Source organism: Pholcus phalangioides, unplaced genomic scaffold, assembly GCF_987345545.1.
Source record: "Pholcus phalangioides strain wild (caught in Gottingen) unplaced genomic scaffold, Ppha-v1.0 ptg000008l_1, whole genome shotgun sequence".
In the NCBI taxonomy this organism is placed as follows: domain Eukaryota; kingdom Metazoa; phylum Arthropoda; class Arachnida; order Araneae; family Pholcidae; genus Pholcus; species Pholcus phalangioides.
In genome coordinates this window covers 37,494,314-37,505,861 of record NW_028301601.1, presented here as the reverse complement: position 1 = coordinate 37,505,861, position 11,548 = coordinate 37,494,314, and the positions used below count along the sequence as shown (strand labels likewise).

Genomic DNA, 11,548 nt, shown 5'->3' with positions numbered 1-11,548 from the left:
TTGCCATGACAATCAACAAAGCGCAAGGCCAGTCGTTATCAGTGGCAGGAATCAACCTACTTGAGCAATAAATTCTAGAGCAGAAGGATTACAATCCTTCTACTCTAGAAGGTATTGACTTGAGCCCTGTATTTCTCACGGACAGCTTTTCGTCGCCTGTTCGCAATCTCAAAAATTTGTACATCTACACACCAGATGGAAAAAGAAAACATATCGTGTATTATCCACAAGCGATTGCCTCAAGTTTTTAATTAAAATATTTAAAAATAAAAGTAATTTTTTCTTACTTGATGCAGAAATTTTTTTGATTAACAAATAATTAATAAGCTACACAAATATAAATTTTTTACGGGGCGGACAAGGTTGCCGGCTATCAGCTAGTATTTTATATATTGCAACCATGGACGGACATAAGTCCCTTCACTTTCCGAACGAACGCACTAGACTACAAGAGGCAATGAATCTCTCAAATCTTTCCTTGGAGTTCGTGTGCGCTGAACGGGACCGTACATGGACGGTCAGACCCAACTCGAATTTTTTCTCCAAAATATATCTTCGCATCAGCCAGTTGTTAAAAACCTTTGTATGGATAGCGGAGAGTGATAGAGATCCTCTGATACCCGTAGTCACCAACACCATTCCGCGGGAAACGCTGATCCTCGCCATTCACGTTCTGCACTAAATTGTCAGAGTCTATAACATCAAGGGCGTAGCGAGGGGGGGAGGACTTGGGGGGGTCTGGTCCCCCCACCCCGAAATGTGAGAAAATGGGAAAAAGATAGCCAAATCTATTGTTCTATCACTTTGGTCCCTCCAGAACGAAATTTCTGGCTACGCCCCTGTATAACATACAGTGGACTCTACCTTTGATGCTGGGGGGCAATGCTCCCCTCCCAGCGTCAAAGGTGGAGTCCGACTGATCTAATGTATATATGTATATGAATTGACATTATCATCTCGTGCCCCCCACCAGACTTCTACGTCTATCTCCGCCTACGATTGCAGCATTTATTATATTACCACTGTTATATTATTGATTGAATTCCGTTTGTATTTGTCATTTTTATGTGAATGAATAATTGTGGAACGAATTATCAGTTTCCATTATTCCCCATGGGAAGTTTTATTTGATATACAAGCAATTCAGATGAGCATGTTGGCGGAAAGAATTAAGCTCGTTAACCAAAGTTCCACTGTATGTTATACAGGGGCGTAGCCAGAAATTTCGTTCTGGGGGAAACCAAAGTGATAGAATAGATTTGGCTATCTTTTTCCCATTTTTCGGTGATTTTCTCACATTTCGGGGGGGGGGGGGGAGGGAGACCAGACCCCCAAGTCCTTCCCCCTCGCTACGCCCTTGATGTTATAGACACTGACAATTTAGTGCAGAACGTGAACGGCGAGAATCAGCGTTTCCCTCAGAAAGGTGTTGGCGGCCATGGGTATCTGAGGATCTCTATCACTCTCCGCTATCCATACAAAGTTTTTTAACAGCTAGCTGATGCGAAGATATATTTTGGAGAGAAAATTCGAGTTGGGTCTGACCGTCCATGTACGGTCCCGTTCAGCGCACACGAGCTCCAACGAAAGATTTGAGATATTCGTTGCCTCTGTAGTCTAGTGCGTTAATCTCGAAGGTGAAAGGACGAGCGTTAGATTCCCCGCAGGGGTAGTTGAATTTTCTCTTTTTCCAAAATATATCTTCGCATCAGTCAGCTATTAAAAACCTTTGTATAGACTACGGGTATAGCTGCCAACTTTGGGAAATGAGCGTTTCGAAAGAAAATTTAATATTCAGATAATGAATTACAGACCTTACTTCAGAAACGGCCGGTCGCATGCTCAATTTTTTTAAAACATCAGAATACAATGCAAAATTACACAAAGTTAGAGGACAACTGACAAACTAGTTGACTTTTAAGTCAGACAACTGCCGCCACAAAAATAGCACACTTTCACAAACTGGTATTACTTTCCTGACGACCCTTGTGTTATTCTATATAGAAATCAGTCCGGACCACGGGTTATTGACGTTATAGATGCCATGTCGTTACAAATGGGTTTGTAAATTCATGAATTTTCAGCAACATAAAAAAGAACAAATGTGTAATTTCTGAAAGTACAATTTTATTTCTCTATGTGCATAAAAATGTATAACAGGTTCCGAGCTTTCAAGACAGAATAAGAATACTGAATTTGAGAAACGAACAAAAATAAAAACTCAATATAAACAATTGGAGGAGCTGCGAAGATATACCTTTAAGATATACTCTATATAAATTTTAATTTTTTTTGCACATCACATTTTTCTTCCAATACGAGTACAACTATAAACCGGAATAATCCACTGAGCAATAACATCAGTCTTTTATTTATTTTTATTAATTACAAATAATTTCATACTCTCCACTTTATTAGGTCCTAAACATGAAAAGATAGAAATAGACAGTCCTTTTCTTTGTAGTTTGACATAAAAACGGATGTTTGCGCGAATGAGAAATTTAGCTCGTAAAAAAACAAAAAAAATCACAAGGGATTCAATTTTTAAATAAAAGAAATTTAACGATTCAGAAAATAGTCTCGTTTTCATGTCGTTTTTGAAGTAAAAAGAGACTGTCCATCCTATTTACAAATATATATATATGTATATAGTTATATATTTCATTTATTTAATTTATCATATATAGACTTAGATTTGTTTAAATACCATTTACAATCTCACACTTTTGTTTGAGCTTCCAAAGAATAAAAGCTAAAACTCAGACATTCGACACAAAACATAACGACAACACAATATTATTTTATTATATGCCCTTCTTCCGTCAATTACAATTATCACGATCAATATATCAAGTCTTCTACAAATCAGAAAGAAAGAACCAATAACCAACATTGAAGCAGCACGGACTGTGTGCTAAAACAATTTATACATCTCTATGAGCGCATTGACTCACTCGCAGGGGAAAAAAATACTCGTACATTCAACAGTATCTACCATAGCGTTACTCTTGGAGGTGGGACAGGAAATGAAGGATAATATATTTGTATATAGATTTTTCAATTTATTTACATCACTTCTCGATTTTGAGATGGAAATTAGAAAACTTTATAGATTCACAATTTTTTATTTCCGAGTCAACAGCTGTGAGGAGAGTCATACACATACATAAATACACCGAGCACAGTTTTTATAAAATCTCATATGCTAACGAAAGAGAGTAAATGTTCAAGACCAGGGTTTGGATACGAATGTGGAAACCAGATAATCATTGAAATTGCTCCTTTTAAGGATCTCTATGTAACTGAGTAGAATTTATAAGTACCATACAAGTTCCACGAGGGAATAAACCTTCAGTCATATAATATCTTTGAAAATTTCAATTGCCAATGTTGTAAAGTACCTCTAACTGCTTCTAGGATGAAATAAGATTTTCCCGAATAAAAATGATGGAAAACTTAAGACACTTTTATCAGAAATAAGGTCCCAGAAAACCAGATTGAACTTCAAAATGCTCCCTTGGAAAAACACTGAGCACTTGGGTGGCTGGTAAGCTGTCTCTGTACAAATCGGTTTTTATAGCCGATCGCTTCACACCACACCCTAAGGGTTCAAGTACGAAGTGACCTTGGCGACAGAAGTTAATTCCAGAGGCCAAATGAGAAAGCTTTGATGCTAAGTCTCTAAATTAATTCTAAGGAGCACTTTACCTGAAAATAATGTACAGACTCATCCAATGTAATATGATGTATCCAAGAGAGTCCATTTTTCATCTTAAGAGGACTCTAAATGTCGTTGCAGTACTATCATGAACTTTAAAAGAATAAAAGAGAATACACAACAAGCTTCTATTACCAATATAATAGTTCTTCTCTATACTGTTTTATATATTGATCAACAAGTTACTTTAACATGTTCATAATTTCATTCAAAACCGCAGTTACATTAACAACATTATAATAATTTGTTTTTTTTTTTGGTCTAAATACATCAACAAGTCAGCATTAGCGAGAAAGGCACAAAATTTAATTCTTAATTGCATTTCAATCTCCCTTTTCTGGTTCATTTAGAATTTCTTATAGCATCACATTTTTTTTTCACTCGTTTAAAGCAACACGAGTTAAACATGTTTGTTTTGATCTAATGAATATATTAATTTATTGTAATTCTCATGATTCAGCTTTCTTTTTCACACTTACAACAGATTTTCTTATAAGGAAGTAGCATGGCAGCAAATTATCTTCTGGTCGATATGCCAAGGCTGAGGTAATTACAAAAACTCATTCAAGTTCATCAACTAGTTTAATAGAGAGCAGTTTTAAAAATTAATTGGCCATTTTTGTCGTGACACAGTCACTTTTTGCACAGGAGGGCTAAATAGACAGAGTCACAAAGAGGTTGGTGGGGGGGGGGGGACTTCCTGCAGTAGGAATGTGTTCTGCAATCATTTTATTATCTATTTCTGTTGTACCTAGTATCTTAACCTCGGCTATCACGCCATGGCGCACCAAATCCAGCAAGCTGCCAAATCAACCCCCAATCACCATTTCTATAAGAGGCTTCAAATAATCATTTTATTAGAATCGTGACGAGAAAAAAATCAGGAAGAATAGTCGAACTTCTCCCAAGATGCATGTAAATTATAATATAGTTTTCTTTTTCACTTACATTGTAGTGTGACCCACCCCCACCAATAGGCCTATTGTGTCTGAACTGTACAGTAGTGCACAGCTAAAAATGCTTCCTCACAGAACATTGACAAAGAGATACAAGAGTTCATGTCCTTCCCTCCAATGTCATTCTATGAAAAAATGTCAAAAATTTATGCACAGAATAATAATAACACACTCACACATTAAAAAAAAGTTAAAGGGCACATTGAGGAAGCTGACAAACCCCTAGCCCAGAATGATTTTTACTACTTTTTTTTACTCTATAGATCAACTAGAAAAGGGGCACGTGAAAATTCTGGCCTGAAAAAAGCGAATAAAAACAAAATTATAACTGATCACAAAATCGCATAGCTGCCAAAAGTGATTTTAATAGGATAACGATCGCTCATCTAAAGTAGTCATATAACTCAGAATCTCTTATCACTATTAAAATTACAAATAAAAAATCCCTAAAAACTTCAAATCATTCAAATAATGTTTGAAATATATTAGTGTATGGATGATATTAATGGCCCATTCAGGAATATAACCCTTAATCTGCTCCAACAGCTTATTGATAATTTCCAATGCAGTAAAAAAAATCTTTTTCGAGAATACATCTCAAATTATTTGCATAGTTGAAGGATCAATACTATTCATTATTCATAGGGGAAAGATAACTTCTATCAATTTTCTTCTCTTTTAGGAAAAAATGTTTTTTTCCCCAAGCCTGTAAATACCATTCTTTCAGATTATAATGCATTCCCATATCAAAGAAACAACTATTCTGCACTATAAGAACCTTATTATTATCTTATTTCTTCACTTTGCATCTCTACTTGAAGAATGGCTGCCATTTCCTATAATTCGTGATGCATCATTAAAGCCTCTGTGTCCTAGCATTTCGAATAAGTGTTAACAGCTGCACATATAACAAGATGAATCTGATTAAACTGTTGAACATTACCAGATGATACAGAGATCTTTTTATATTAATTAGGCTTTTCTATAGTAAAGAAAGGCACATAAATCATGGTTTTTGGATAAAAATATGATATATCTCAAGTATCAACGTTTTATAGTTTTTGCCAGTTCAACAACTTTTTTTTTTCTCAAGTAATATCCAGATAGATTAAACAAACCATCAGAAATTGTGGGATTGTCTAAATTCTACGTGAAACAATAACTTTTGAGAAATGAATGAGCATTTTTCATGCTGCATATTTAAAACTCCTTTTATTTTGTGATGAGGAAATTATCGCAGAAGTTCAAAACTCTCTTAATAATGAAAACAAAAATGCCAATCAAGGCGAAGAGACTTTGCAAGCCAAAAATACAGAACAATAATGTTTGAGTGACCTTTCAAAAGACATCACTCAATGGGAGCAACAGCAACACTGAGAATATAGTGTCCGAAATTATGTTGCCAAAACATCTTGTGATGCATCAGCAAAGCAAAACATGATCCAATACGCCAGTTGGATTATATTTGATTTTAATTAAATGGATACTGGACCTTTAAAATTCAATCGTATTTGATTTTCCAGAAATTTAATTTACCAATAGATTTGTCCTAATTGCATCTGATAATCTAGGTTTTACCATTTTAACATCTTATGATTTCATAGAACTGCAGCTGAAAATGTAAGCACACGTTACATTCACAGCAATAAACCATTTTAAAATACCTAGAAAATACCTTAACAAAACCAATTCTTCTTTATAGTATTTCCCTCTCAAATTTTTGAAAATACGTATAATTTGCCATAAAATTTTTTTGTAAATTTTAATGATATTTCAGAATTTGATGCAAAATATTTCTAAAAAGGCTGTTTTTTCCCCCAATCCTGGTATATAACCCTGTATTTATTATCCAGTATTTCAAATTCTATATTTAACCTCCACTGGACAGATTCATCACAAACAATTTTGATTGTAGTTTTTGGTGTTGTGCCAAATGGAGGATTTACACAAGAGACACACAACTACCTATTCCAATTTCATTATTAGCAATTCTAAACCATGCACAAAAAGGCTACGATTCCATAAGCATGGTGGCAGCCAAATTGGCAGGATTTTTCCTTCGCCAATAGTTTACCCCTCGACGCTTTGGCTCTTCCAAATTCTTCACTGGCGACCAGAATATTTCAAGCCAACATGCCATCCTATCTTTCTAGAGCCACTTTCAATTTTTACTATCAACAGTGTCTTAGCACTCTTGCATTATCATGTTTGTTATTTGAATATGCATCCTTGTGGCTCGTTAATTTTCATTTTTTTAACAAAATAATATTATTTGATTTGACGAGAAAACGCTTCAGTTTTTATTGCAAGTCAGTATCATACCATCGAAAGAAAGCCAAGTGTTTTTTGCTCAAAATGTGCAGCAGCTAAAATGGTGTCAAAAACCAATAGACACAAAGAACTTGGTTGGAGTTAATTTGTTTTTGGTGAAATTTTTTTTGTATTTATGTGTATACACTGAACTGTTTAAATGTTGTGCCACTTTTTTGGTGGAAATACAGGTAAAATATTTTCCTTAACAAGCTTAAGGTGATCACTGACAGATATCGCTTCCATTTCCAACCCAACTTATAAATTGCCCAATGCGATGTGGCCAAAGTTGGTGTGTGGTGAAGTCAGTACCTTGGCCCAATTGCAAATCAGCAATTTGGCGGCAACCTCGGTTATGCTATCTTAGTCCACAAAAATTTTATCGCAATGAATATACATAAAAATGCACAAAATCAAAACATGTATAAAATTATAAAAAAATAAGCAGCCTCATTTTCAAAACATTATCATTTAAAAAATAAACGTAATTTTTGAGTAATATTTGAATATCAGATGAAAACAAATTATAAATGATAAATTTCAAAATAAAAATATGCATATGTCTGATGTTTGAAATCTCATTCATAAATAATTTTCTATAAACATATTGAGATCAATCTCGGCATAGCTCTTACAGGTTTTCTAGCCGCTAATGAACACAAAGATAACCAGCAAACAAACTGACAAAACATATATGTGTATAATGATAAAAATTCCATTTCCTTGCGTACAAAGAACAAGGAGCAAATGTTCAGTCTGTGAATGAGCTGTTCATATGGAACGGCATAACTCTTATAGCATACTGTACACATTACTACACCCAAATCAAAATCATGGCAACAAATATCACTGTTAAGCCAAACACAGGGTCAAAGTCATTTCGTTGATTGACCGAACTGATGCTGGTTTTTTAAGCAAAATTTGTCTTTCCCTCATCAAAATTTTACATTTCTTTGTGATTTGACGCAGTGGGGGAAAATCTATGCATGCAACATCATTTTCGAGGTGGAGGAACAGAGGTGTATTTTTTCTTGGTAAATTCTTAGGGAATAAGTTTTTTCTCCAAAAGTAGAGATTACTATAATCCCATTCAAAATTCGGGAGGCATAAGAACTTGGGAGTCTGGGGGAGATGGAGTAGAAATTCAAGAGCCTCCTGAAAAATCTGAGACTTGGCAGCCATAGCATAAAATACTCATATTTTGGAAATTTGCAATAATTGGTCTTATTTTTTTTTCTACCTACAAGCGAATCAAACAGCTCCTTTCCCTTTAAATGCAAAGAAATAAAACCAAAAACTCAGTTCCAATGTTAGTGACATGTAAAAAAGACGTGCTGAGCTGGAAAAATGAATCAGACTTTGATGATTGCACTCAGTTGCAGCATATAATAAATATTCTTGATATAACCATTATTTTCAGAAAAAATCCTCAAAAAAAAAAAAAAAAAAAACACATGGCTCTAAGTTCCAAAAAACATTTTCACATGTACATTGCCAGACATACAGAGTGTCCGGATCAAATGTCTCTGATTTCAAACAGTTATTAAAAATCAGTGATGTAGATATTAAAAAAATATGACTGCCCAATTCTGTGAGTTTGACAACCAATTTTCTGAAAGCATCATTATATACGCTACCATTTTTTATGAGAAAAAAAAATGGTATCACCATAAGGGAAACTGAAAATTGTTGTGAAGATGTTAGCTCTCATCGACTGTGAACCTGATCTCAATTTTAGGATAATTTTTTATAGATAAGGCAACTTTCCGTGGAACTTCCTGACTCTGTGGAAATGAATGTGTCCTCAGGCACACAATTTGGCCAAAAGTTCTAATATCAGATGTTCCCATCTTTATAGCTTCCACAGTTCTAGCAATGACACTAATGGCATCAGTGAAATTCCTCCATGATTTTAAGAAGTTTCCTACATTTGTATCTTCTTGGAATGCCTGCACAATCACCATTGAGTAATATGTATCAAGCCATAAATGTTCGCATAACATCTGAACGCTAGATGTGGAGGTAGAAAGCATATAGAAGACTTAAGCACTAGCAAAAACTTCATGAGGGTTTTTAAAACATTAACACATGCAATTTATATTTTGTTCTGATATGAGAATTAGCACTGCAACACTATTTTTGCAGAAAAGTGGGAGAGAGGCCGTGAATATGAAATCCATGAATACAGAAGGCTGACTGTACATACTTTTCTTACGCTTACCAATTTATCGTAAAGTGTAGGAACTGAAGAAAAAACAGACATTCAATCCTGACACCCTGTACTTTATTCTGAATTAAAAGAGTGAAATTTTCGAAACAATAAAGATAAACTTTTAAGAGAGAGAAGATAGTAACATCTGAGACAATAAATTCACATTAAATTGTTGATTGTGAACATGTATTAATTATTGCTCGAATCTTGATGGATCAATGGTGGCCATTCTCTATGAAAAACCTCAACGAATACTCCTTGATTTGGAATTTAATACAAAATATGAAACATTAACTAAACACAATGTTAAAAACAAGTAAAATGAAAATGAATGTCAGAATTCAAACAAGCTTTAAAAATTTAATCAAATACAAGAACTCAAAAATCTCAATTAGAATGGCTAACTTCGTCAAAGTATTCGAAATCGGTTACAATGCGTGATAAAGTTGTCTTTATAGTATGCGTACTATACGAGTGTAAATGCTTATGCTAGCTCAACTTCTATACGCTATTCACGCTAAACAATAATAGAGCTGCATTACAAAAAAAGAGGAAAATATAAAATCTAATGGCAAAAGTAAATGCACTATATACAGTGAAATGAAAAAAAATATATGTATGTATATTTCAACTTAACGGCAGGGACTACACGAAAAAATTTACAGCTCTAATAACAAACACACCACCCATTGAATTTTTTTCTTCAATGCAATTTTATGTTATTGGACCCTTCATTATATATTAGCACATACCAAGCTTTTAATAACACTTCATTTATATTGAGCTGTGCACAATGTATTGTGAAACGAGTATGATGTATTTTCTTTTTTCAGTTGGTTTTCCAATAAGCTGCCGATAGTATTGTTGCAATTGTTTCAAAAAAACAAAATAAGAATATATATATATTTTTTCCTAATAACAATTATTTAAAGGAAGTTTTACACAACACTACCATGAAAATAGCAGACGAAGAAGAATAAGAAACATATAATGGGTACAAGAGGAAAAGTATTTACATAAGAAAAAGAGAAACAACAGAAATGCCAGGTCCGTGGCACAAGAAATGCCTCCTCGTCTCTCTCTCTCTTGCTATGTATAAGCTAGAAAAAAGAAAGCCACCACAACTGCTCAGTTCTCATTAGTTTCTGAACCGCAGGGAAGCACTGCCCAAGCACAGACTGCCTACGTCTTCTATACCAATCGAGGCTGCAACACAGATGAATGAATATGACGAATACAAAATATTTCTGCAGAGAGAGGAAAAAAATGCTTTCAGTAATCATAATTTAAAATCTTTAAACATTCCAAGAGAAATTTACAATAATGACGTACAGGGCGATCCATTATGACTCACAATGTATAATAGATTGTTACCAAGCAGGGATGAAGAGGAGATTTGGAAATAAAATTCACAATGACTCCATGGGGAATTGAACCTCCAACCCCTTCACAGTGGGATGAGATGATACCACAAGTGGACAGAGGTTTGATTCCCAGCAGAGGCATGTGAATTTTCTTTCTAAAACTCATATTCATCTCTGCTTGGTATCCAGTCGATCAAATATTTCTATGAATATTAATTACCACCGAAAATACTTGGTTCTGTCCAGGTTTTATTCATACACTGAGAACATAAGAGTAGTAACAAACCATTGTAGAGGCATACACATGCCTGAAATACAATTTTTGGAACTATGCAAACAAATTACCCATGCCTAACAGTTTTTTTGCCCATTTTGGGCATTTGCCTGACTCGGATGAACTTTTAAAGTAACCTATCATTTAAGTTGGGGTCCTAATCATTGCTATGCAAAATTTGACAGATTGGTATAAAATATGAGATTTGTATAAAATATGAAACAAACAAAAAAAAGCAAAATGTAAAACTTTTTTGGCACAAAGCCCCACATGCTCACCCTGTACAATGATACATTCTTTGTTCATGCAAAAATAATTAAATATAAATAAAAATTTAATGTGAATTAATCACCATTTTTACTTGTGAATCTAATATATACTCTTTTTCCCCCAAAATCAAACCTGTTTATCTAGATGAAAATTAGAACTTTCACAAAACTGATGTAGTGGGTAAATTTATTCAAAAAAGAGGCGTCAGAAGTGTTATGCATCTATGGGTGCTTGGTGTGGTAAATTTTGATTTCTTTTGCGTTACGAGCATACACACATATTCTAAAGGTAATTCTGGGAAGTGGCTTGCATTTTTTTGCATGTGTACGCGGAAATGGTTTGCTACAGCAGCAGTGACAATACTTAATAAAAATTTTCCTGGCTGAAAAGTACAGTGTGCATTGGATTCAAAAAAGTAAATAAACTCATTATCATTGAAAGAAA

The 11,548-nt window shown here is 34.3% G+C and overlaps 1 protein-coding gene across 10 annotated transcripts in view; it reads right to left on the bottom strand.

Annotated features, from left to right (window-relative positions):
- Positions 1-2,107: 2,107 nt before the first annotated feature.
- Positions 2,108-11,548, bottom strand: part of LOC149084240 (uncharacterized) — a 114,245-nt gene continuing 104,804 nt past the window's right edge. For all 10 annotated transcript variants that reach the window (XM_089234590.1, XM_089234593.1, XM_089234589.1 and 7 more), the window contains one exon: positions 2,108-10,443. The gene's annotated coding sequence lies outside the window, so the exon portion shown is untranslated. The remainder of the gene's footprint in view (positions 10,444-11,548) is intronic.